The sequence below is a fragment of the Macaca nemestrina genome, chromosome 1 (genome assembly GCF_043159975.1).
Source record: "Macaca nemestrina isolate mMacNem1 chromosome 1, mMacNem.hap1, whole genome shotgun sequence".
Lineage (NCBI taxonomy): Eukaryota > Metazoa > Chordata > Mammalia > Primates > Cercopithecidae > Macaca > Macaca nemestrina.
Genome location: NC_092125.1, coordinates 202,556,529 through 202,583,954, shown reverse-complemented (window position 1 = coordinate 202,583,954; position 27,426 = coordinate 202,556,529). Strand labels below are relative to the sequence as shown.

The 27,426-nt window shown below is 48.7% G+C and overlaps 1 protein-coding gene across 1 annotated transcript in view; it reads left to right on the top strand.

The window, feature by feature from the left end:
- Nucleotides 1–27,426, top strand: part of LOC105494607 (zinc finger CCHC-type containing 17) — a 162,390-nt gene that overhangs the window by 87,076 nt on the left and 47,888 nt on the right. The window lies entirely within an intron of this gene.

Sequence of the window (27,426 nt, the reverse complement as noted above, 5' to 3'; positions counted from 1 at the left end):
AGTGAGGGATGAATGCCCTTTCTCATTTGTGACTAGTAGAATGATAGGAGTGGGGATAGGGGCAGAGATTGTGTTGTGGGTGCTGAGTTTCCCAAGAGACAGCATCTTGCTTATAGTTCAGAGCCAGTGATGGTGGCCGCAGCAGCCAAGCCTTGGAGGGAGGGTTGGTAGGAAGATTGGTTGAACCTGGGCCCTGCCACTAAGTTACTGCGTGTGGTCCCCTCCTGGGGCCACATTTTCTCCATCTGTCTAATGGGACTAAATGCTCCCAGACCCAGGAGTCGGTGACTGCACCTGGCATCAGAGACTGGGGCAGAGGCCTGCAGCTGGCCCAGGGTGAGGGTCACAGTCCTGTTGTGCAGAGCCAGGAGTGGTTGTCAAAGATGGTGTAGAAAACCAAAAGTCAGGTGGGAGTGCTGAAGGAACCTCCAACTTTTTTGGTTTATAGATGGGGAAATAGGCTGGATGTGGGAAGACCAGTTGTCCAGGGTCCCAGAATGGGTTGGGGACACAGACGGGATGAAAACTGGGACTGCTGACCATCTATTCCAGCTTCTCCTCACAGGAAGCTCTAATAGAAGGTACAGGGAGTAGCTTTGTCTGGGGAGCAGGGAGATAGCCCTTCCACATCCCTGCAAGGTGTGGAAACAGATAACACAATGGGAGCTTAGCCAGCTTGTATTCCCTTTCCTTTTTTCTCTCTGCTTGTCCTGCGCTCTGCTCAGGATTTGTTAATCTCAGAAGTCTCCAGTTAACCATTCCATCTTTTCCACACAGGATAGGGGTGCAGTCGGACAGGAGCAGCAGATAAGGGGGTTGGAATTCCGCAGTAACAAAGAGGTCCAGCTGTAGGGGCATGAGATTAGGTTAGGGTGTGCAGGGAGGAACTGAGCACAGAGCTTTCCCCTGTGTCTGGAGCGGTGGGGGTGAGGTAAGGTTTCTCTAATGATTTCGGGAACCCCTTCAGAGACCATGGTTTTCTGGTTCCCAAGTCCAGAAGAGACATCTCAGACATGCACATACCCAGGCATATCCACACAGATGACCTCTCCCACACCCCCAGACACATCCACACAGACGACCTCACCCACACCCCCAGACACATCCACACAGACGACCTCACCATCCACCCCCAGACACATCCACACAGACGACCTCACCCACACCCCCCCAGACACATCCACACAGACGACCTCACCCACACCCCCAGACACATCCACACAGACGACCTCACCATCCACACCCCCAGACACATCCACACAGACGACCTCACCCACACCCCCAGATACATCCACACAGACGACCTCACCATCCACCCCCCCAGACACATCCACACAGACGACCTCACCATCCACCCCCCCAGACACATCCACACAGATGACCTCACCTACACCCCCCCAGACACATCCACACAGACGACCTCACCATCCACACCCCCAGACACATCTACACAGACGACCTCACCCACACCCCCCCAGACACATCCACACAGACGACCTCACCCACACCCCCAGACACATCCACACAGACGACCTCACCATCCACCCCCCCAGACACATCCACACAGACGACCTCACCATCCACACCCCCAGACACATCCACACAGACGACCTCACCCACACCCCCAGACACATCCACACAGACGACCTCACCATCCACACCCCCAGACACATCCACACAGACGACCTCACCATCCACCCCCCCAGATACATCCACACAGATGACCTCACCCACACCCCCAGACACATCCACACAGACGACCTCACCATCCACAGCCCCAGACACATCCACACGGACGACCTCACCCACATACCCTCACCACATACCTGGCATTAGAGACTGGGGCAGAGGCCTGCAGCTGGCCCAGCGTGGACCGTCCACACACAGCCCCTACACAGAACTGGCTACAAAATTGGCAGGATCCAGTGCAAAGTGAAAATGCGAGCCCCTGTTCAACAATTATTAAGAATTTCAAGATAAGGCTGGGGGCGGTGGCCCACACCTGTAATCCCAGCACTTTGGGAAGCTGAGGTCGGTGGATCACTTGAGGTCAGGAGTTCGAAACCAGCCCGGCCAACATGGTGAAACCCCGTCTCTACTAAAAATACACAAATTAGCTGGGCATAGCGCTGAGCCTGTAATCCCAGCTAGTCGGGAGGCTGAGGCAGGAGAATTGCTTGAACCTGGGAGGCGGAGCTTGCAGTGAACTGAGATCACGCCACTGCACTCCAGCCTGGGCTACAGAGCAAGACTCCATCTCAAAAAAAAAAAAAAAAAAATTTCAAGATGATGACAGCAGATTATTAAACCAAGAGCAGGGCCATTCTGAGGGCTCTGTTTGACCACACAGGTTGGTTTCACACCAATGATGCTAGCTCTGCTCCTAACACATTCCAACCATTCCCCTGGAGACTCACAGTCCCACAGACACCATCCTGCTAGAGAGACACACTCACCCAGGGACAAATATTCACTCCCCTAGACCCATCACCACTGAGGGCACACCCACCTCTCCACCCCCAGACACATACATTCACATCAGCTCCAGTACCACGGAGCCTCACCTAGAGCCAGAGTTCCTCCCGGCTGCATGGGTCCAGGCATCCCACCATGGCACAGGGCTGTTTCACTCGCTCCTCCCTCGGGCTGCCGGGGTCTCCTCTACTCTCCTGCTCCAAACAGTCCCTCCCCCAAATGCACATTAGCCTACCTGCTGGGCTGGCCATGGAGGATAGAGGAGAGGGGAATGCCAGCTCTTCCACCCACCCAGTCAGCCTGCAGGGACCCAGCTGAGGATAAGATGCCAATAATAATACCTGGCCGGGTGTGTGCAGGGACCCAGCTGAGGATAAGATGCCAATAATAATACCTGGCTGGGCGCAGTGGCTCACATCTGTAATCCCAACACTTTGGGAGGCCGAGGTGGGTGGATTACCCGAGGTCGGGAGTTTGAGACCAGCCTGACCAACATGGTGAAACCCCATCTCTACTAAAAATACAAAAATTAGCCAGGCGTGGTGGTGGGTGCCTGTAATCCCAGCTACTGAGGAGGCTGAGGCAGGAGAATTGCTTGAACTTGGGAGGCAGGGAGGTTGCAGTGAGCCAAAATCACGCCATTGCACTCCAGCCTGGGCAATAAGAGTGAAACTCTGTCTCAAAACAAACAAACAACAACAACAAAAAACACCTAACACTTGTTGAACATTTACCATGTGCCAGGCACTGTTCCAACACTTTATAAATACTAACTCATTTAATCCCACAACCCTATGAAGTAGGTAATTTTTATTTTTTTTTGAGACAGAGTTTTGCTCTTGTTGCCCAGGCTGGAGTGCAGTGGCACGATCTTGGCTCACTGCAACTTCCATCTCTCAGGTTCAAGCGATTCTCCTGCCTCAGCCTCCAGAGTAGCTGGAATTACAGGTGCCTGCCACCATGCCTGGCTAATTTTATGTATTTTTAGTAGAGACAGGGTTTCATTATGTTGGCCAGGCTGGTCTCGAACTCCTGACCTCAGGCGATCCACCCTCCTTGGCTTCCCAAAGTGCTGGGATTATAGGCGTGAACCATCGCGCCCGGCCCTGAAGTAGGTAATATTTTTTTATCCCCATTTTATAGGTAAGGAAGCTGAGGCACAGAAAAGTTAAGTAACTTGAGCAAGATCACAGCTAGTAGGAGAGGAAGCTGGGATTTTAACCTGCTACAGACAGCATGCTCTGTCAGTTGTTGATGTGACTGTACTGGGCATGTCAGGCACTGTGAACCCAGTGGTTCCAGGGTCTGCCCCTGAGGAGCTCAGGTCCTCTGTGAAATGATGAAAAAAGATGATTATGATGCAGCGTCTTTTTGACTGGGGTCCATGGTGAGTCCCAGGAGTCCCCAGGATGGTCACTTGGCTGGAGGAACACAGATGATTTTCTTTCACTACAGTCACAATATTTGGAAGATGTCTGCATGAGAGACATAGTCTTTTTTACCTTTTTACAGACAAAATTGTCAAATATGTAATAAAGGCATTTCCACTGATAGCGTACGCCGTCAGATAATGGACAGTCCACATGGCGGCTGGTTACCCAACCTAGACAGAGGGCTTTCTCAATGATGGGAATGCAAGGAAACCTGCTCTGCCAGTGTGTTCTGGGCATGCAGCGGGCCTCATTTATGACTTAGTTCAATATTACAAACCTTCGGGAGCCCCACCCTCCTTCTCTGAGGGTTGCTGCTCCCCACTAGGTGTGGCCCCTGAGGCCATGTTTGTATGCTTTGACTCCTGCCCCTCCAGCTTCCGGGAGGGGATACCCCAAAATGAAGGCCTCAGAAGCAACTGAGACCGACTGATCCAGGAATGCCTACCTGATCCAAGCAGGCCTCAGCCTCTTGAGTGCTGGGACTGTAGGCTCATACCATGACACCCAGATCATTTAAACAGTTTTTGTTTGTTTGTTTGTTTAGTTTTTTTTTAGACAAGGTCTTGCTATGTTGCCCAGGCTGTCCTCAAACTCCTAACCCCAAGCAAACCTCTCGCATGGGTCTCCCAAAGCACTAGCATTATGAATGGGAGGCACCATGCTGGTCCATATACAAACACTTGATAGTAAATTCCATACAGCCAATTGATTCTTGCAGAATGCTTTCGTTAATTTTTGCTGAACTCGTATCTGTAGCCAACCTATGGTTGCAATTCAACCAGAATTTGAAATTGAATTGCATACCAATCTGCTAATTATTTTCCTAATAAATTTATTGTCATTAAATGTGCTACAGGATCTACTGTTATAATATTTTTCTTTTCCTTTTGTTTTTTTTGAGAGGAGTCTCGCTCTGTTGCCCAGGCTGGAATGCAATGGCTTTATCTTGGCTCACTGCAATCTCCGCCTCCTGGGTTCAAGTGATTCTCATGCCTCAGCCTCCCAAGTAGCTGGGATTATAGGCGCGCATCACCACGCCTGGCTAATTTTTTGTTTTTTTGTTTTTTTGTTTTTTTGTTTTTTTTTTTTGAGACAGAGTCTCGCTTAGTTGCCCAGGCTGGAGTGCAATGGCGCGATCTCGGCTCACTGCAAGCTCCGCCTCCCGGGTTCACGCCATTCTCCTGCCTCAGCCTCCCGAGTAGCTGGGACTACAGGCGCCCGCCGCCTCGCCCGGCTAATTTTTTTTGCATTTTTAGTAGAGACGGGGTTTCACCGTGTTAGCCAGGATGGTCTCGATCTCCTGACCTCGTGATCCGCCCGCCTCGGCCTCCCAAAGTGCTGGGATTACAGGCGTGAGCCACCGCGCCCGGCCTTTTTTTGTATTTTTAGTAGAGATAGGGTTTCACCATCTTGACCAGGCTGCTCTCAAACTCCTGAACTCAAGTGATCCACCCGCCTCGTCCTCCCAAAATGTTGGGATTACAGGCATGAGCCACTGCGCCCAACCTACTGTTATAATATTTTTCACCCTTCTATAAATATATTCATTAAACAGAAACTTCTTTCAGCTTTAGCACCAGACTTGACAAACTATTAAGTTTAATTTGCACTTTTAACATTTTGTCTATCACTTTCTTTAGTCTTGCAATTCAGCAAAACAACAAATCAGTTCCTTATTTGTACCTATCAGGACTCAGACAACAATACTCCAAAATGAAGGCCTCAGAAGCAAAAGTTTTTCTTTGACCTTCTCCTGTCCTCTTGTCTTTCTGTCCCATTCTCCCTCAAGGCTAGCCATAGAAACTAGAATCCCTTTTCCCCAAGGCTAGTATCCCTTTTCCCCAAGACAGTTCATGGAAAACAAAACCCTTTTCCCCCAAAGCCAGCCATAAAACCTAAAAACATTACTCTGGATTTTCCTCCACCTTTCTGTGTGAAAAGAAGTTATCTTACCTACCCTGACTGTAGCTGGTAAGATCCTTATTCCACAGTGGATCCTGCCACGTATTCAGAAGGAAGGAATGAACACTTAGAGAGGCCAGGAAGAATCTAGGCAGAAGTTCTTGCCGGGCTTCCTCATTCAGTCTATTAACATTTGATCATAGCCTTTTCATCCACTCATATTTCTACGTGGCTGTCTAGACTTTGTTGAACCTAAGCATAAAAACAAACAATTTTCTGTTTTTCTTCAGGTCTTCATGCTGCAGGCTCCCATGTACATGTTAATAATTACTTTTGTATGCCTTGTCTCCAATTTTCTGCCTTTTGTGAGCTGATTTTTCCATGAACCTTCAGAGGGCAAAGGGGAAAATTTTCCCCTGGCCCCCATATACTGTTTACCAATTTCTGTGTTGTAAATACCCCCACTTGGCTGATTCAGGCTGCTGTGATGATGTCATGGAGCCAAAAGTTAGGAAGAGATGTGCAGAAGCACATCATTATGTCATAGTTCCACTATACAGATAACGACAGATGTAGGGCTGGGCGCAGGGGCTCATGCCTGTAATCCCAGCACCTTAGGAGGCTGAGGCGGGTAGATCACTTGAGGTCAGGAGTTCGAGACCAGCCTGGCCAACATGGTGACACCCCTTCTCTACTAAAAATACAAAAATTAACCCAGCGTGGTGGTGTGCACCTGTAATCCCAGCTACTCGGGAAGCTGAGGTAGGAGAATTGCTTGAACCTGGGAGGCAGAGGTTGCAGTGAGTTGAGATGGTGCCACTGTACTCCAGCCTGTATAATAGCAAGACTCTGTCTCAAAAATAAATAAATAAATAAAAATGAAAAAAAAAAAGATGTAGGTAACCTCAAGAGAATAGATGATAGTGAAATATAGTAAAATAATTAGGAAGTGATGATTTTTAATATCTTTGTTTTAATATAATTCATTTAATTGTAAATGTATGCAATTTAATTTAAAAATTTTTATGATGATATATATTTTTTGGGGACAGGGTCTCACTTTGTCATCCAGGCTGGAGTGCAGTGGCATGATCACAGCTCACTGCAGCCTTGACCTCCTGGGCTCAAGCAATCCTCCCACTTCAGCCTCCTGAGTAGCTGAGAATATAGGCATGCACCACCACACCCTGTTAATGTTTAAAATTTTTTGTAGAGACAGGGTCTCACTATGTTGCCCAACCTGGTATTATGATTTTTTAATAGAGTGGAAGTCTTGCTATTTTGCCCAGGCTGGTCTGGAACTCCTGGCCTCAAGTGATCCTCCTCTCACCTCAGCCTCCCAAAGTGCTGGGATTACTGGCGTGAGCTGCTGTGCCCAGTATACAATTTAATTTTAACAATGACTGTTCAACAGCCCACTTGCAAAATGCCTGAAACTTTAGCAATTTGTTCTTGCTAGCTGGTGCGAACGGCTCTCATACACTGATGGACTTGTCCCCAGCCAAAGGCATCCCATGGGGCATTGTCAACAGCAGAGGCCCCATGATATAATATTTATAATTATAAATATTAATAATTTTTGACCCAGTAAAAATCATCTCCCAGACCTCAAGAAACTCTTCTTGGGGTCCCTTGCACCTCCTCTTATCCTCTAAACACATTGTTCCCATTTGGACTACTGAATGTCAGAGCCAGAAGGGTCCTGAGGCCATTTGGTGCCTTCAACTTGTGAACATGGGGAAACCAAGGCCCGGGGTAGGGCAGGGACTTGCTTAAGCTCACTAACAAGCTCACTCACTTGGTTGAAAACCAAGTCTTATGGCTCCCAGGTCAGGACTCATCCTATTAACTCCTTTCTTAGGGATAAGGAAGCCGGCCCAGAGAGAGGAAGGTGAGTGCAAATTCACACAGCAAACAAGCGTCAGAGCCAGAGCCTGGGGATTCTCCTCGCCCGCCCAGCTCTCCTCGGAACCTTCACCTTCCTCTTGGGCCCTGGAAATGAGGCATGTGCGCGCCTCCTGCGTGCACCCAGGGCCCGGCGTGAAGACGGAAGGGGCAATTCCTGCGGGTCTTCTTCTCAGAGCTGAGGTTGGCACGCACTAGTTTGTCCACCGGGGGGCACTACGGAGCCGAGCTAGGAGAGAGCGCGGGCTCCCGGAGTCTCCCAGCCCTGATTCATCCGCACTTGAGATGGGAAAACAGGTGTCCCGAGAGGAGAGGAACTAGCCGGAGGTCACCCTGAGAACTAGAAACAGAGCTGGCACTTGACGCAGACCTCCTGACACCAGTCATGTGCACTCTTCCGGCGTCTAAGCGCGTCCCTCCCCCACCTCTGGGGGCCGGGCTCCTCCTTCTTTTCCTGTCAACTGGTGTCAGCGAAGGCCCCCCTGAGCCAGGCTGTGCAGAGCCACAGCTCTGTCTGGCATGGCATTGCACCTCCACTGGACAGTGGCCGGTGCTGAGCAACACATGCTTAATTCCCTCTCTGTCCAGGGCCGCTCCCCGCCCTGACTTCTTCTTCTTCTTCTTCTTCTTCTTCTTTCTTCCTCCTCCTCCTCCTCCTCCTCCTCCTCCTCCTCCTCCTCCTCGTTCTTCTTCTTCTTCTTCTTCTTCTTCTTCTTCTTCTTCTTCTTCTTCTTCTTCTTCTTCTTCTTCTTCTTCTTCTTCCTCTTCTTCTTCCTCTTCCTCTTCCTCTTCCTCTTCCTCCTCTTCCTCCTCTTCCTCCTCTTCCTCCTCTTCCTCCTCTTCCTCCTCTTCCTCTTCCTCTTCTTCCTCTTCTTCTCCTTCTCCTTCTCCTTCTTCTTCTCCTTCTTCTCCTTCTCCTTCTCCTTCTCCTTCTTCTCCTTCTTCTCCTTCTTCTCCTTCTCCTTCTTCTCCTTCTTCTCCTTCTTCTCCTTCTCCTTCTTCTCCTTCTCCTTCTTCTTCTTCTCCTTCTTCTTCTTCCCCTTCTTCTTCTTCCCCTTCTTCTTCCCCTTCTTCTTCCCCTTCTTTCTTCTTCTTCTTCTTCTTTCTTCTTCTTCTTCTTCTTCTTCCTTTCTTTCTTTCTTTTCTTTTTTTTTTGTAAGACGGAGTCTCGCTGTCTTAAAAAAAAAGTCTCGCTGTCTCGCTGTCTTACCCAGGCTGGAATGCAGTGGTGCGACCTCGGCTCACCGCAACCTCTGCCTCCGGGATTCAAGCCATTCTCCTGCCTCAGCCTCTCGAGAGTACCTGGGATTACAGGCTCCCGCCACCACGCCCAGCTAATTTTTGTATTTTTATTAGAGATGGGTTTTCACGATGTTGGCCAGGCTGGTCTTGAACTCCTGACCTCAAGTGATCCGCCTGCCTCGGCCTCTCAAAGTGCTGGGATTACAGGCGTGAGCCACCGTGCCTGCCCGGCCTTCTGTCACCCCATATCAGCGTCTTTGCCATTTACCAAACATCGTCACACATCTGATTACCCTCTTTTTCTGCGTAGAGAGGAAGGGTGGCGCGGCCTGGGGTTAGACCTGAGCTTCAGTCTTGGACCAGCTACTCAAACTCACCTGGTTACACAATCACTTTGTGCCTCGGTTTCCTTATTTTAAAGCAGAGATCATAGTTCTTATTTCACAGGGTTGTTGAAAGGATTAAAAAAGGTAGCACAGCAAGTCCTTGGGAACTTTTCTTTTTGAGACAGGGCCTTGCTCTGTATCCCAGGCTGAAGTGCAGTACCGCGATCGTTGCTCACTACAGCCTCCACTTCCTGGCTTCAAGCAATCCTCCTGCCTCAGCCTCCAAGTAGCTGGGACCACATGCGGCTCCATAATGGCTAATTTTTTATTGTTTTATAGAGGCAGGGTTTTACTTTGTTACCCAGGCTGGTCTCCAACTCCTGGGCTCAAGCGATCCTCCCATCTCATCCTCCCAAAGTGCTGGGATTACAGGTGTGAGCCTACTCGCCTGGCCCTTGGGAACTTTTTTCATGATTGAAACCTGCACAAGCATCGTAGGAGAGAGATGGAACTGCCTTCACCTTACACTGGCAGAACTGAGGCTCTGAGAGGCTCTCAGTGAGGAGCCATACGGGAACTTTTTATTTGAGCGCCAGGTGTGATTGACTTACGGGTATAAGAGGTAGAACTTTCTTTCTTTTCAATCCGGAGCTGTGTCTAAGCTGGGATGAGAGATAAATTTATGTGCAGCTAAGGCTTGGTAGGTCCATATGTGTTCTCAGGCATGTTTTCTAAATGGGTCACCTTGCAACACCCATTGTCCTTTTTGCTCTGAGTGGCTCTTCTGGGGCTGACATCTCTCTCTCTCTGCTTCTTCTGGGCATTACTAGAAAGGCAAGAATTGTTCTGCGGAGTTGGGTTCACAGTACAGCTCAGGGTCATTTGGTCACTGGGCTCTGGCCACCATCTGCAGAGCCAGAGGTGTGTCTGCAGTTACCATTCACTCCATCTTTCCTCCCCTTCCAGCCTGGGAAGCCTCTTGTTTGCCTAACAGACAATCTGCTTGAATTGGGCGAGAGAGAGTGGCAAAAGGGAAAATACCGAGAGAGAAACAAATGCATCAATGATTTAGATACCTATTTCTGGAGTGCCTTTTATGTAGCACTGTTTTAGGCCCTGGGGTTATAGCTCTGTGCAGGCTGACACAGTCTCTTCTCCCAAAGTGACCTCCAGGGGGCAGACAGTGATTGTCATAGTACTTAATATGCATGGAGCCCTACTATGTGCCAGGCCCTGTGTCATCTCATTTAGTACTTCCAACAGCATAATGATATAAATGCTGCTGTTATTGTCATTATATAGGTGAGGAAACAGAGGCACAGGGAGGCTCTGTAACTTGCCCAAGCTAGTAGCTAATAGAGGTAGGATTCCAACTCAGTCTGAAAATTAAGCAAGGCCGTGGGGTGCAGAAGGGTTGACTTCTTCAGGGAGGAATTGGTCTTCTAGCTGAGACCTGCCTAATGAGAAGCAGTCATGCCTAGATCTGGGGGATGAGTGTTGCAAGCAGTAAGAAACAGCATGTGCAAAGGCTGAGACAAGAATGAACTTGATGTGGTCAAGAGATGGAAAGGAAGCCTCTATGGCTAGGAGGGCAGGAATGAAGAGGAGAGAGTGGAAGGAGGTGAGGGGAAGGGTGGATGGACCCAGGTTGGCAATCTAAAACCCCTTAAGGGGTTTGCAGCCATTGGGCTTCTTCCCTTGCTTGGGGAAGGCCAAGCCGTATGCCCATAAACCCCAAGGGGTCATTATCTTTCTATCTCCATGGGTGGCTAGGGCACCCATTGAGGGGCTGCCTCTAATCTCCCACTAGTCTCACTGGTCCTGGGACCCTGATGACCATCCACTTTCTGGAATGTTGGGGAGGACACCAAGGAAGGGCCTAGGGCCCAGCGAAACCCTTTAAACTAAATGCGGGGTGGGCAGGAGGCATTGACCCCAAGTCAGAGGCCAGGTAGTGCAAAGGCACTTTAATTGGGGTCATTAAGATCATCAAGCTTTGATGCCCCAACCCTGAGTCAAGCCGTCCCGTTGACCCCCCTTAACTTCCTGGCCTGACTGCTTGCTACCCCCAGTGACAGGAGAAGTCCCTTTGAGGGCACTAATTAGAACTTCCTCTTCTAGATTCCAGGGCTTTCTCCCTGACTGGGGTCAGGGAAACAGCTCCTTCCAGAGATCAGTCATGGCCCCACCCCTCCCACTTCCTCCAGATTCTGGCTGTTCGACTGATGCTGGTACAACCACAATCCCAGGGCCTCCTAGCCCTGCCCACAGTGAATTCTTGCCCATGGGTGCCGTTCCTTCTACTTGGAATGCCTTTTTGACTTTTGTTTACATTGGCAATTCCACCTACCTTACTCTTCAAGGAATAACAGACTCCTTCCTTTAATTCATGCCATCATTCTTTCTTTGTTTTCATTCATTCATTCATTTCATTCATAAAATTTAGGCTTTCATGTGGTTCCTGCCAGGCACTGGGGATACAAGAGGGGGTGGGACTGACCCTGAGGTCAAGGGTGTCTCATCCTCTGTGAGAAGCACAAGGTAAACCAGCAGGACCTGCTACATAATTGGCAGGTCCCAGTGCAGATGAAAATGCAGAACCCCTTGTCCAAAATTTAATATGAATTTCAAAACAGTGACAGCAGAGCATCAAACCAGTCCGGGCCCTTCTTAACCGTAGGGTTCCTCTGCAAGGTCATACACCCACGAAGCTGGCCCTATAAGCAAGTGATTTCATGAGGGATGCATGGTGGAGGTGAGCCTGAAAGTCATCAGAGAGGAGGTGATGTTTATAACTGCCAGAGCCAGGAGGAGAGAAGTCACATGGCTGTTTCTGGAAACTGAGTTGTCCAAACAAAAGGGCCAGAAGCAGCTGGAGTCAGACTGTGTGGGACTTTGTGGATCAGTTAGGGAGCTGGGTCTTTATTCTCAGGCAGTGGAGAAGCTCTAAAAGTGTTAACCAAGAGCATGATTAGATATTTTTAAAAATTTTATTTATTTATTTATTTATTTATTTATTTATTTATTTATTGAGACCGAGTCTCTCTCTGTTGCCCAGACTGGAGTGGAGTGGCGCGATTTAGGCTCACTGCAACCTCTGCCTCCCAGGTTCAAGCAATTCTCCTGCCTCACCCTCCCGAGTAGCTGGGACTACAGGTGTATGCTACCATGCCCGGCTAATTTTTGTATTTTTAGTAGAAACGGGGTTTCACCATGTTGGCCAGGCTGGTCTCGAACCCCTGACCTCAAGTGATCCACCCTCCTCGGCCTCCCAGAGTGCTGGGATTACAGATGTGAGCCACCGTGCCTGGCCAGATTTTTTTTTTTAAAGATCATTCTGGCACCAGATATGAATTACAAATAATAAGCATATGAAAAATACAAATAATATATATGAATAATACAACAAATAAAATACAATGGAAAGAAGTTCAACTTCATTAGCAATTAAAAAAATTAAAGAATAATGTGGCAAGAAGAAAAACATAAGAACAATGTAGGCAAGGCCAGGTGCGGTGGCTCACACCTGTAATCCCAGCACTCTGGGAGGCCAAGGTGGGTGGATCACTTGAGGTCATGGATTCGAGACCAGCCTGATCAACATGGTGAAACCCTATCTCTACTAAAAATATAAAAATTAGCTGGGCATGGTGGTGTGTGCCTGTAATCCCAGCTACTCAGGAGGCTGAGGCAGGAGAATCAATTGAACTTGGGAGGCAGAGGCTGCAGTGAGCTGAGATCATGCCACTGCACTCCAGCCTGAGCAACAAGAGCGAGACTTCGTCTCAAGAGAAAAAAAAATGTAGGCAAAATGGTGAAAAGAAAACTTTCCCACCAGCAGTGGGTGTATCAATTAGTGCAAATTTCTGGTGGCGATTTGTTTGGAAAACCTCAAAAATATGCACCCTAAGATGTTTTGGGAAGGATACTTAAGAAACTGGTGCCTGTGGTTGTTTCTGGGGAGGGGACCTGAGGGCAGGGGAAGAAATAAACTTTACTTTTCTCTGTACACCCTTTGAAATTTTGTGCAACATGTTTACATTTTCAATGTGTATCCTTCAAATCGTTCCATCTCTATGCATTTTTCTTAAGGAAAAAAATAACAGGTGCACAAATCTGTACAAGGCTGGTTATCACAGTGTCGTTTATAATATAAAAACATTACAAATGACTTTAATCCACATACTTCAGGCTGGCACCCTTGCCCTCAGAGGTACTGAGTCGTGTGTTAGGGTGCTCTAAGCAATATGGTAGACATGGTGCACATTCAAAGGGAGTTGGTTTTACTTGATGGTGACTAATTTAGAACAGAAACTTTGTATTAAAACCAATATAGCAGGTCACACCACTAGAATGACCAAAATAAAAAAGACAGATGATAGCAAGTATAGCTAAGGATGTGGAGAAATTGAAGCCCTCTTACATTGCTGGTAAGAATGTAAAATGGTGTGGTTACTTTGGAAAACAGTTTGGGAGTTCCTCAAAAAGTTAAACATTGAATTACCATATGACCCAGTAATTAAACTCCAAGGTATATACCCAAGAGAAATGAAAACAGATGTTCATATAAAAACTTGCATATGAATGTTCATAGCAGCATTATTCCTAAGAGTCAAAAAGTGGAAGCAACCTAAATGTCTAACAATTGATGAGTAGATAAACAAAGTATGATTTGCATTTGTACAATGGAGTCTTGTTTGGCAAGTAAAAAGAATGGGGCACTGATACAGTGATACCTGCTGCAACATGGATGAGCCTTGAAAACATTATGTTAAGTGAAGGAGACGGTCATAAAAGAAATGGCTAGAATAGGCAAATCCATAGAGACAGGAAGTAGATGAGTGGTTGCTGGGACCTAGGAGGAGTGTGAATGAGGGGTGACTGCTAAACGAGCATGGGGTTTCCTTCTGGGGTGATGAAAATGTTCTGGAATTAGTGGTGGCGATTGCACAACCTTGTGAATGTACTAAAAACCACTGAATGGTTTCTTAACATAGGTGGATTTTATGGTATATGAAATATATTTCAATAAAGCTGTTTTTTTTTAATGGATATGATATGGCATAGAATTAGGGTGACCAATTGTTCTAGTTTGCCCAGTACTAAAAGTTTTCCCAGGGGCCAGGCATGATGGCTCATGCGTGTAATCCCAGCACTTTGGGAGGCCGAGGTGGCTGGATCACCTGAGATCAGGGGTTCAAGACCAACATGGCCAAACCCTGTCTCTACTAAAAATACAAAATTAGCCGGGCATGGTGGTGAATGCCTGCAGTCCCAGTTACTTGGGAGGCTGAGGCAGGAGAATCACCTGAACCTGGGAGGCAGAGGCCAACATGGTGAAATCCTGTCTTTACTAAAAATGCAAAATTAGCTGGGCATGGTGGTGCATGCCTGCAGTCCCAGCTACTTGGGAGGCTGAGGCAGGAGAATCACCTGAACTTGTGAGGCAGAGGTTGCAGTGAGCTGAGATAGTGCTGTTGCACTCCAGCCTGGGCAACAAGAACGAAACTTGATTTCAAAAAAAAAGTTTTTCCAGGACATGAGACTTTCAGTACCCAAACAAGAAAGGTCCCAGGCAAAGCAGGATGAGTTGGCCACCCCACATAGAATGCAGACTTTACATTCATGTTAATAATAACATATAGGCCAGGCGCAGTGGCTCAAGCCTGTAATCCCAGCACTTTGGGAGGCCGAGACGGGTGGATCATGAGGTCAGGAGATCGAGACCATCCTGGCTAACACGGTGAAACCCCATCTCTACTAAAAAATACAAAAAACTAGCTGGGCGAGGTGGCGGGCGCCTGTAGTCCCAGCTACTCGGGAGGCTGAGGCAGGAGAATGGCATAAACCCGGGAGGCAGAGCTTGCAGTGAGCTGAGATCCGTCCACTGCACTCCAGCCTGGGTGACAGAGCGAGACTCCATCTCAAAATAATAATAATAATAATAATAACAACAACAACAACAACAACAACAACATAAACATATAAGACTTAAAAGGGATTTCTTGCTTACAGTTCACTAGTGCTATTGCAGAGGGAACGTTTAAGGAGCACTGACCTCAATGTCCAACCACAGGAAGTAGTTTCGTTGGTTCATTCATTCATTCACTCCCCATTATAGTGCAAGCTCTGTGAAAGCAAGGACTTTTGTCTGTTTGTTTCACTGCTGTCCTCCCGGGGCCTAGAATTGTGCCTGGCACATCAGATATTCTGTAGATGTTTGTGGAGGGGGACTGTGTTCTGGAAGTGAGCAGTACATTGTTCTTAACTGCCTCATCCTGAGTGTTCCCAGAAGTCTGGCTAAGAAAGTGGCTTCTGGGTGGAGGACATCTACTGACAGCGAGTATGGAGCCATCTCAGTGCTGTTAAGAAAATATTTTAATGGCAAGGAAAAATGCTCATGATGGAATGTTATGTGAAAAAGACAGGACATGAAATTATGTAGGTAGTGTGAGTCCAGATTGTTTAATAGTGTTTAAGTGGCCAGGCACTGTGGCTCACACCTGTAATCTCAGCATGTTGGGAGGCCGAGGTGGGTGGATCACTTGAGGTCAGGAGTTCAACACCAGCCTGGCCAACATGGTGAAACCCCCGTCTCTACTAAAAATACAAAAAGAAGCTTGGGTTGGTGGTACATACCTGTAATCCCCACTACTCAGGAGGCTGAGGCGTGAGAATCGCTTGAACCCTGGGAGGCGGAGGTTGCAGTGAGCCTAGATCGTCTCACTGTACTCTGGCCTGGGTGACAGAGCAAGATTCTGTCTCGAAAAAATTTTTTTAAATTGATTTTTATTTAAAAAGCGTTTAAGCATTAGAATAGACGAGAATGGGACATATCAAAGTATGTCGAGGGTGGGAATCCATTGGTGAATTCTTTTGAATTTTTAAATTCTTTTCTTTTTTTTTTTTTGAGATGTAGTCTCGCTTTGTTGCCCAGGCTGGAGTGCAATGGCGTGATCTCAGCTCACTGCAACTTCCACCTCCTGGGTTCATACGGTTCTCCCACCTCAGCTTCCCAAGGAGCTGGGCTAATAGGTGTGCACCACCATGTCCGGCTAATTTTTTCATTTTTAGTAGAGGCAGCATTTCACCATGTTGGCCAGGCTGGTCTGGAACTCCTGACCTCAAGTGATTCACCCACCTCAGCCTCCCAAAGTGCTGGAATTACAGGTGTGAGCCACCACACCTGGCCTAAAATTCATTTTTTATTCAGCCTCTGTGATGCCCTGCCAGATGCAATTCTGGGAGTTGAGATCCTGTGGTGAACCAGGCAGACAAGATCCCTGCTATCGTGGAACAGGTAGGATTTTATAACTGGAGGGAATGAAACCCAGAGTAAAGGAGCAAAGTTACTTTTTAAAAAGACTGATGAAATTCTGGATGTGCTGAAGAACCAGCTGGAAGCTTGTAGTTAGGGGCTGTTCCAGCGGCAGGGCAGACTGGGGTGTGGGGGTGAGGGCTTGTTTAGGAAGAAGCAGGAAGCCAGAGAATGCCTCTCAACGCACACCCATTGTGTGTGCTCTGGTAAGTCCCTTCTTCTGTCTTGGCCTCAGTTTCTCCATCTGTTAACTGAGAGAAGGCACTAGATGTGTGTGTTTATTTCTTTATTATTCAAATCAGAGAACTTTAAAAAATTTAATTGACAAATACAAATTTATACATTTATAGTGTGCAATATAATGTTTTGAAATATGTATATATTGGCCAGGCACGGCAGTGCATGCCTGTAATCGCAGCACTTTGTGAGGCTGACGTGGGCAGATCACGTGAGCCCAGGAGTTCGAGACCAGCCTGGGCAACATGATGCGACCCCCTCTCTACAAAAAATGCAAAGATTATCTGGGTGTGGTGGTGCACACCTGTAGTCCCAGCTACTCGGGAGGCTGAGGTGGGAGGATGGCTTGAGCCCAGGAGGCGGAGGTTGAAGTTAGCTGGGATCACACCACTACATTCTAGGTGACAGAGTAAGACCCTGTCAAAAAATAAAAAAATAAAAATAAATAAATATGTATACATTGTGGAATGGCTAATTGGGCTAAGTTGCATTACCTCACATACTAATTTTTTTGCAAAGAGAACAGTTAAAATTTACTTAGTGATTTTGAAGTATATAATACATTGTTAATAACTATAGTGACTGTGTTGTACAATAAATATCTTAAATTTATTCCTCCTGTCTAACTGAAATTTTGTATCCATTGACTGACATCTCCTCAATCCCTTCTCCTGGGGCTGGCCCCAGCCCCTGTTAACCACTGTTGTGCTCTCTGCTTCTATGAGTCCAACTTCTTAAATTTCACATAAGTGAGATCATGCAGTATTAATCTCCCTGTGACTGGCTTACTTCACTTTACATAATGTTCTCCAGGTTCATCTATGTTGTTGCAAATGACAGGATGTCCTTCTTTTTAAAGGCTGTATAGTATTCTATTGTGTGTATATCACAATTTTTTGTTGTTGTTCTTTGTTTGAGACAGAGTTTTGCTCTTGTTCCCCAGGCTGAAGCGCAATGGTGTGGTCTTGGCTCACTGCAACCTCCACTTCCCGGGTTCAAGCAGTCCTTCTCTCTCAGCCTCCCAAGTAGCGGGGATTACAGACATCTGCCACCATGCTTGGCTAATTTTTGTGTTTTTAGTAGAGACAGGGTTTCACCATGTTGGCCAGGCTGGTCTCGAACTCCTGACCTGAGGTGATCCACCCACCTCGGCCTCCCAGAGTGCTGGGATTATAGGCGTGATGTGATGCCACCGTGTCTGGCATCACAATTTCTTTATCCATTCATCCCGTGATGGACAGTTAGGCTGTTTCCATATCTTGGCTATTGTGGATAATACTGCAGTGAACATGGGAGTGCAGATACTTCTTTGACTTACTGATTTCATTTATTTTGGATATATAACCAAAAGTGGGATTGCTGGATCATGTGGTAGTTCTATTTTTAGTTTTTTTAGGAACTTTCATACCATTTTCCATAATGGTTGTACCAGTTCACAGTCCCACCAGAAGTGTACAAGTGTTTTCTTTTCTCTACATCCTCACCAACATTTGTCTTTCTTTTTAAACATTTTTTTAAAAAATTACTTTTTATGAGGCTGGGTGTGGTGTTTTCATACCTGTAATCCCAGCATTTTGGGAGGCTGAGGCAGGTGGATCACCTCAGATCAGGAGTTCAAGACCAGCCTGGCCAACATGGTGAAACCCCATCTCTACTAAAAATACAAAAATTGGTCGGGCATGATGACGGGTGCCTGTAATCCCAGCTACTCGGGAAGCTGAGGCAGAAGAGTTGCTTGAACCTCAGAGATGGAGGTTGCAGTGAGCCAAGATTGTGCCATTGCACTCCAGTCTGGGTGACAGGAGTGAAACTCCATCTCAAAACAAAACAAAACAAAACAAAAAAATATATATATATTTTGTAGAGATAGAGGCCTCGCCATGTTGTCCAGGCTGGTCTTGAACTCCTGGGCTCAAGCAGTCCTCCTGCCTCAGCCTCCCAAAGTGCTAGGGTTACAGGCATGAGCCACTACACCCAGCCAACACTTGTCTTTCATCTTTTCTTTTCTTTTTCTTTTTTTTTTTTGAGATGGAGTTTCACTCTTGTTGCCTAGGCTGGAGTGCAATGGCGAGACCTCAACTCACTGCAACCTCTGCCTCCTGGGTTCAAGCAATTCTCCTGCCTCAACCTCCAGAGTACCTGGGATTACAGGCATGAGCCACTGCGCCCGGCCCATCTTGCTTTTTTTTTTTTTTTTTTTTTTTTTTTTGAGACGGAGTCTCGCTCTGTCTCCCAGGCTGGAGTGCAGTGGCTGGATCTCAGCTCACTGCAAGCTCTGCCTCCCGGGTCCACGCCATTCTCCTGCCTCAGCCTCCCGAGTAGCTGGGACTACAGGCGCCCGCCACCTCACCCGGCTAGTTTTTTTTGTATTTTTTAGTAGAGACGGGGTTTCACCGTGTTAGCCAGGATGGTCTCGATCTCCTGACCTCATGATCCACCCGTCTCGGCCTCCCAAAGTGCTGGGATTACAGGCTTGAGCCACCGCGCCCGGCCCATCTTGCTTTTTTTTTTAAAAATAACTCTCCATTCTGCTGTCTTCCCAGTCCCTGCAACTACCACTGTACTTTCTGTCTCTACAAATTAGAGTACTCTGGGTACCTTGTATAAGTGAAATCATACAGTTTTTGTCCTTTTGTGTCTGGCTTATTTACTTAGCATAACATCCTCAAAGTTCAGCCATGTTGCAGCATATGTCAGAATTTCCTGTCTTTTTAAGGCTGAATAGTATAGTATTGTACGTATATACGTGAGATGGCTTTAGAGCTTTCTTCAGCTTTGAGGTTGTAGGAGTCTCAATGCCAGGTCTACGTTGTTCCTCAGGGTGGACTGCTGCCTGTAGGGCGAGTGGAGGTCCTGGCTTCAGACAGACTTTTCTTCCTGCTTATGTCACCAGAACCTTCCCTGAGTCCAGTGGTCCTGGGAGACCCTGGGGAGGGATCCTAGGAATGAAAGGCTTTGGCTAAACGCCTGCTGCCTTCTCTCTGAGGCTTCAGCAGCTGGGTCAGGGTTGAGTGCTGAGCAAGGGAGGCGGGGAGTTAATGATGGCCTGCCAGGGGCTTGGTTGTCCAGATGAAACGGGCCTTGCTCTGAGGCCTGGCCTGATTACAGGGAACCCTGTGCTTGCCCTCCCCAGGGCCCAGGCCTGGCCTTGCAGCAGCCCCTGCATGCCCAGCTGTTCTGGAGCAGCTGCAGAGGTAGGCAGAGCTGAGGAATTTGGGATAGTAGCTGCCAAAATACACTGGCTTTGGGGTCTGGCACAAGAGATACAACTCATGGTGAAGTCGGCGAGTTCACGCTGGTTCTCATCTGAGGGCTAACTAGTAGTAACAGTCACTGTTGCTTCAAGTTTTAATATGTTCACCACATACCAAGCACTGGGCATGAATTATCTCAGTTAATTGTCACACAGCTGTAGGACGTTGGTATCGTTGCCCCCATTTTACAGATGAGCAAGCTGAGGCTTGGAGAGCCTTGCCTAGGTCTATGCAGTTGGTAAATAGCCCATCTGGAATTGGGCCCTGGTTATGTGCTGAAGGCTGGTTTTTTGTCCACTGCTTCTGTGATTTGGTGGGACATTCTTTGGCCAGCTTCTTAGTGGAGAGTGGGTGAGGGGCCAAGATCCACCTGCCTTCCCCACGTGGGCCAGGAGAGCTCCTCTTATAGCTACTTAGGGATTCTGCTTCAAAACATTATTTGAAAGCCACTGTTAGTAGTTCAACCTATTTATTTTAATTTATGTATCTTTTTTGTGTGTGTGAGATAGGGTGTCACTCTGTTGCCCAGGCTGGAGTGCAGTGGTGCAATCTTGGCGCACTGCAACCTCTACTCCCCAGGCTCAAGCGATGCTCCCACTTCAGCCTCCTGAGTAGCCGAGACCACAGGTGTGCACCACCATGCCTGACTATTTCTTTGTGTTTTTAATAGAGATGGGAGTCTTGCCATGTTGCCCAGTCTGGTCTCGAACTCCTGAGCTCAAGTGATCTGCCTACCTAGGCCTCCCAAAGTGCTGGGATTTCAGGTGTGAGACACTGTTCCCGGCCTCAACCCATTTATTTACAGATGGAGAAACTGAGGCCTAGAGAGGGGCAGGGGGCTATCTAGGGTCACTCTAACAGGGTTGGTGGCTGAGCCAGGACCTACCTCTCAGCCACCTGCTGTTTTTGGTGCCCATCTGTCTTCCTGGATTTTGTATGTGACCTCCTCAGGCAGGAGGGCACTCTGGGGCCTCCCCTGCTAGGTCTGCTGGGCCTGGAGCCCATTCTGTAGGACCCCTGTAGGCCTTGGCTGGTGGACAAATGACTGAAGGAGGGAGATGCAGAGATGGCAGGGAGTAGGGGCAGAGATTAGGACCCAGGCTGGATCTCAGGCTGGCTCTGGGCTGACTTGCTGTGTGGCCTGAGTGGCTGCATTATCTCCAGGCCTCCATTTCTCCATCTATCCAATGACGGGGTATTGACCGCTTGGGCCCACAGGCACTGAGCAGGGGAGGATGAATGGTCTCGACAGGAGATATAAATGTATGGGGAGGAAGAAAGGAGTCACTGGGCCCAGGAGGGCTATGGACATCCTGCCTTTGCCCCATCCTCCTCCTCCAGGAAACAACCTCCCACACTCTCGCTGCTGGCCGGAGGACGCCGCTTGGCCTGAGCGTGTCCAAGCCTCAGATGACAGAGTTCCTGGTCCCCTATGCTGCCCTGGGGCTAGTGGCTGCCCTTCTTCAGTCCTAAGACATCCTCCTCACCTCAGAGTGGTGCTGGCCCGAGTGGTGCTGGCCCCAGTGGGGCTTGGAGGAGGCTGAGCTCTCTGTGTGGGCACTCACATGGGTGTCAGTCTGACCCACCCACGTGTGCTCACATCCCTGACACGTGCACATACATGCAAACCAATACACACATGCTACATAGCAGGAGCTCACAGACGGAAAGAGCCAGGCCACTTCCTTTTTTTTTTTTTTTTTGAGATGGAGTTTCGCTGCCGTTGCCCAGGCTAAAGTGCAATAGTCTGATCTCAGCTCACTGCAACCTCCACCTCCTGGGTTCAAGCTATTCTCCTGCCTCAGCCTCCCGAGTAGCTGGCATTACAGGCATGCGCCACCATGCCTGGCTAATTTTGTATTTTTTAGTAGAGGTGGGGTTTCTCCATGTTGGTCAGGCTGGTCTTGAACTGCCAACCTCAGGTGATCTGCCCACCTTGGCCTCCCAAAGTGCTGGGATTACAGGCATGAGCCACCACGCCTGGCCGAGCCAGACCACTTCTGTCTTTTAAGTCTCCTGGTAATTTAAAAATGAAGAAATGCCTAAATAGGATGTTCACAATGTGGTATGTTTTTATTTAGCAAATTAATGTTTTTTAACACTCACATGCACCCACACACATCCAATGCAATGCAATTGGCACTCACAAGATCATCACAAGAATTATAAAAAATGTGATTTCACATTGCTGTGTGGTCCAGTGATTAGATGTAAGTTTCAAATGGCATGAAGAGCATTCTGTTTTTCCCATCTCATCCATGATTCTCCGGGGCTAGACATCCAGCCCACTTTGGGTGCACCTTGTATTATGAAAAGTGTCAAGCCTCCAGAAGGGTTGAAAGAATGGTACAGTGAGCACCCGTACACTCAGCACCTGGGGGCTACAATGAACATTTTGCAGCATCTGCTTTATCACATATCCATTCCCCTGTCCAACCCTCTATCCATCTTTCTGCACAGCCAGCCCTCTGCCTATCCATCTACCTAGCTATCCATCCCTCTCTTCCTTCTTTCATTCCATCTCATTTTTGGATGCATTTTTGAGGCTTCTGAATGTGAGACCTGGGCCAAATGGCCCTCTCTTCTCTCCTTTGCAGTAACAGGCCCTGCCACACACATAGGCATACCCCTACCTCTACATGTAAACCCTACATGTGTACACACCACATATGACTTACCCATGTCCCCACATTTATACATGTACATTCCATGCACATATCCACATAACCACACACGCTCACCTGTGCACATATACCTAAACACCCCCGCTCCCCAACACACACACAGCCCACATGTGCTTTCACAGAAGACCCTGGACATCTGTAAGGAAAGCGTCTGGAGACCTTTGGGAATCCTCAGACCTGTGACTCTCGTGGAGCTGGTGCCAGGCCCTGGCTCTCTCCTCCACACATTTCTGGCAAGTGCCAGAGGCTCCCTTGAGCTACCTACCTCAGATGTCCTACCTTTTCCACTCTTACCCATCTTCTCTCTCAACCCCTAGTAGCTTCCCACGAAGGAAGTGGATTCCTTCCAGAGTGTTACTGCGCATGGGAAGCAAATCCCACAGACCATCCACTCCACACAGGCTGGGACTGTGTCTGCCCTATTCACACTGTATTCCCAGCTCCTGGCCCACTGTGGCCCTCTCTAAGTGTTGATTGGAAAAAAGTCACCAGAGCAGCACAGAGGCACATACACTGGGCAGCCACAGGGGTACTCCCACCCCACACAGTTACATCCATGCACACAGAACACCCTGTGTGTGTGTGCATGCTCAAGTTTGCATCACTGTGTGCCTGCACGTGTGTGAACACACATTGTGTCTGCCTGTCTCCATACTTTCCAGATAGAGTCCCTGCCAGGACCTGGGTCCTTTCACAAGATCACCTAAGACCACTGGGGGCTCATCTGCTGGCATGTGAGATCCAGATGTGGCCCCATGACAGCTCAGGGCTCCTGGCTTGGCCCTGAACATCTGGGCAGCAGGGGTTTAGAGCACCAACTTTGGAATTCCATTCTCCTGAGAAAACCTGGGTTCCACCCTGGCTCGGCACATGATCACTGTGCATGTTCCCCATATGATTTATGTACAAGTTACCTAACTGCTTGGAGCATCAATTTCCTTATTTGCTAAATGGGGGCAATAGTTCCTACCTTAAATGCATCTTAAAGGAGATAATCCCAGCAGAGTGCCTGGCATGTTGTAAGCTCTTAAAAATGCATGCCGTGAATATGATTATTGTTACTTTAGCCTTTGCTCCGAAATCCCATGCACACTTTGTGAGGAAGGACAGCCTTGGCTGGGGGGTGTTTATGGGGAGAGCAGAGTGGATGGTGCCTACGTGAATACCTCTCCCCAGATGCTCCCCCAATCCCAAGCTCTCATTATCCTATATGCATATTCATAAGGGATGGCCTCAGCCCTGCTCTGTAAATGGGTCAGAAGCAGGAAATAGAGGCCAGTACAGACAGTGAAGCCCAAGGGATAGGAGGCCTCAAAGCCGGCACACATCTGAGTCCTCATGGATGGGAGGATGGTAAGAGGGGATGGGGTGAGAATGAATTGGGGGCACTGGGGCCGGGGCAGGAGTTCGTTCCTATGTTGCAGACTTAAAAACTCAGGCCCAGTGAGATCAGATTAGGGAACCTTGGGATGGGTGGTCCAAGAAGTCAGAGCCTGCTTCCTTTGGGAACTGGAGTTGAGCATCTGTCTGGGCTGGGTGATGGGCACAGGGCAATGGACCAAATGACCCCTACATGTTTATTTCAAGGGACATGGTTTACATGGCATTGGGTGGAGAAGCTGAATCCTGAATTCCAGCCCTTCAGTGAGGCTCCGAGTGGTTGGGTGATTTGCCAGTATCACATAGCTGCTGACTGTGACCGTGCTTTTTGGGGTGCAAGAGACAGAGCTATTCTGGCCCCATGCAGGAGGTTCAAAGCTGGGAGTAAAGGCTGATGGGCTGGCCAGGACACCAAGAAATGAAGCTCTTTATCTATGTCCTCATTTCATCTCCTCAGTAGTCCCCTGAGATAGCTGGGGCAAAAAAAACCATATCTTTATTTTCCAGATGAGAAGCATGAGGCTGAGAGAGGAGGAGTCACCGGGACCCAGCCACACAGTGAGTTATGCCCTCCATGCCGGGCATGTGAGAGCCCAGCTGGCCTTGGTCTTGGGCAGGCGGGAGGCCAGGACAGTGGCAGCACATTACCTTGCTCTGGAAAATTTTAGCCTGAAGCCAGAGTGGCTGTCCCTTTACACATACAGTCATCTTAATCCCTCGTTCCTTGCAGATAACTGCTTATTTCTGAGAATGCTTTCTCAGATGCTCACACTTGTTCGATGAGGTTAAACAGAACAACCCTCCCTATTTCAGGGAAAGGGATGGACGGACACCCCTTGTGGGGTGAAGTGGCCCCCCAAGGATGGCATAGGGCATGGTCATCTGTGGCAGAACAAGAATCCCAGGGGTCATTCCTCTTGGTCTTGGGTGCTTTCTACTGTTCTAGGTCATGGATAGGGAGGGGTTGTGGGATGAAAAATTCAGCTCTTGGAGCAGAAGTGTCCAAGGGAGCTGACCCTGGGATGGGAGTATGTGAGGGGGGCTCACTTGAGACTGCTTGGTGGCATTTCAGCCTAAAGGATTTCTGTGCAGAAGATGACTGTGTAGGGCTGTTTTTGGATCAGACTGTCAGTCACAGCAGAAGGAGGAAAGTGGACTTAAGGTAAAAGGTCAGACATTCATCCAGCAAGCGTTCACTGCCAGGCCCTGTACTGTGCTCTGGGTAGGAGAGGGGATGGCTAGATAGCAGACCGTTGTTGGGTGGCTCACAGTCTCCTAAAGGCCTTCGGTTAGGGAAGCACTGAAATATTACTGGACAGAAAAATAGGAAGACTAGATATTGTCACCTCTACTTTTTCAAGGGAAGCAGTAGGACATCAGGGTGAAAGCCAGGCCAGGTGGCCTTCCAGCTCTGCTTCTTCTGAGCCGTGTGGCCTTGAGCAACAGTGACAACCACCACTGTGATCACAGTCAACGTTTATTCAATGCTTGGTTTACATTTAGCATGTCACTACTTCTTTGTTCCTCGGTTTCCTCATCTGTAAATTGGAGTGGGTGGGGAATTAATCAACTTCTCAGGGCTGTTGTGGGGCTCAAATGGTACCATGGGGAAAGTTGAGCATGTGCTCAGGTTGTTTGTGAGGCCATAAGGGAGGTCCATATTGTTTGGAAGCTTGGGGGAATCAGGAGAATGTACATTCCTAATGGAGCCAGGTAGTGGGTTGGGGGGTTGATGGTGGTGGCTCTCTTCACTGAGAGGTATGGCATGTGAGCAAGCTTCAAAAGGGAGAAAGAGGGATAAGGAGAAGGATCTTCAAGAGGAGGGCATCTGCCAGGTGCAGTGCCTCACATCTGTAGTACCAGCAATTTGGGAGGCCAAGGCAGGAGGATTGCTTAAGCCCAGGAGTTTGAGACCAGCCTGGGCAATGTAAGGAGACCTCACCTCTACAAAAAATTTAAAAAAAATTAGCTGGTCGTGGTAGTACACACTGCTGGTCCCAGCTACTTGGGAGGCTGAGGTGGGAGGATCACTTGGGTCCAGGAGGTTGAAGCTGCAGTGAGCCATGATTGGGCCACTGTGTTCCAGTCTGGGTGACAGAGTGAGACCCTGTCTCAAAAAAAAAAAAAAAAAAAAAAAAAAGAGGAGGGCATTGTGTGGGCAAAAGTGCGGAGGAGTGAAAGCGTAGGGTGTGTTTGTGGAACAGTCCTGGTGCAATTAATGGCTAAGCCTGGCATCCAGTGAATCACCCAAGGATGCAGTCAACCAGCTCCTTGGCCCTGGGGCCAGCTTTGAGGCACAGAGACTTCTTTCCCTAACATTGTCTCGTCCAGAGGTGGCTGAGGACAGGGCTAAGGGTGAAGGGAGAGTAATTACAGAGCCCTACTTCTGGGTCTCTCACACCTACCCCTGGAGAGTCATCTGCCAGGAATGTGGCTGCCCCTCCCGGCCTTCTGACCCCCTTAGCTAGGGACCAGAGTTTGGGCATCCCTAGGGAGTGATAAGCCACCAAGCAGGGGTGGCTGTAGGGAGTGTGTAGCTCCCGGCAGGCTGTTGGGAGTCAGTGGAGTTTGAAGAGCAGATGGAGAGAAGGGAGGATGGGTTTAGAGTGAGAGGCTGGGGTCTTAGAAGAAGCGGTAGGTGGGCATGGTGGCATGCACCTGTAGTCCCAGCTACTCAGGAGCCTCAGGCAGGAGGATCACTTGAGCCCAGGTGCTATGATTGCACCACTGCACTCCAGCCTGGGTGACACAGCAAGACCCTGTCACTTAAAAAAGAAGAAGAAGAAAACAGTGACGATGGGGGCTTACATTTGTCAAGCACCTACCATGTGTTGTAACCATCCTATGAGGTATGTATCCTCACTTTACAGACCGGGCAACTGAGGCTCAGAGAGGTGCAGTGACTTGCCGAAGTTTCTTTTTCCAGTCATTCAGCATTCAACCTCAGCACTTATTTATTGAGCAGAGGCTCTGCACCAAGCACTGAGGAGTCAGCGGTGACCACCTCTTGGCTTCTGTCCCCAAGAGTGACAGTGGCCTGAGGTCACACGGGCTCAAACCGAGGTCGCTTTGCGAATGCTCGCTTTGGAGCAGGATGCGAGCTCGGGCCAGGGTTGGGTCAGGTTGCGCGGCTCGCGTGGCCGCGGGAATCCCCGACCGCCCCCTTTGTCTAGGGTCCCTCCTCCCGGGCACCTGCCCCAGGTGAGTCTGGGGAGGCCCCGAGCGCCGCCGGAAAGCGTCGAGCGGCTTCGGTAGCTGGGGCGGGGCCGG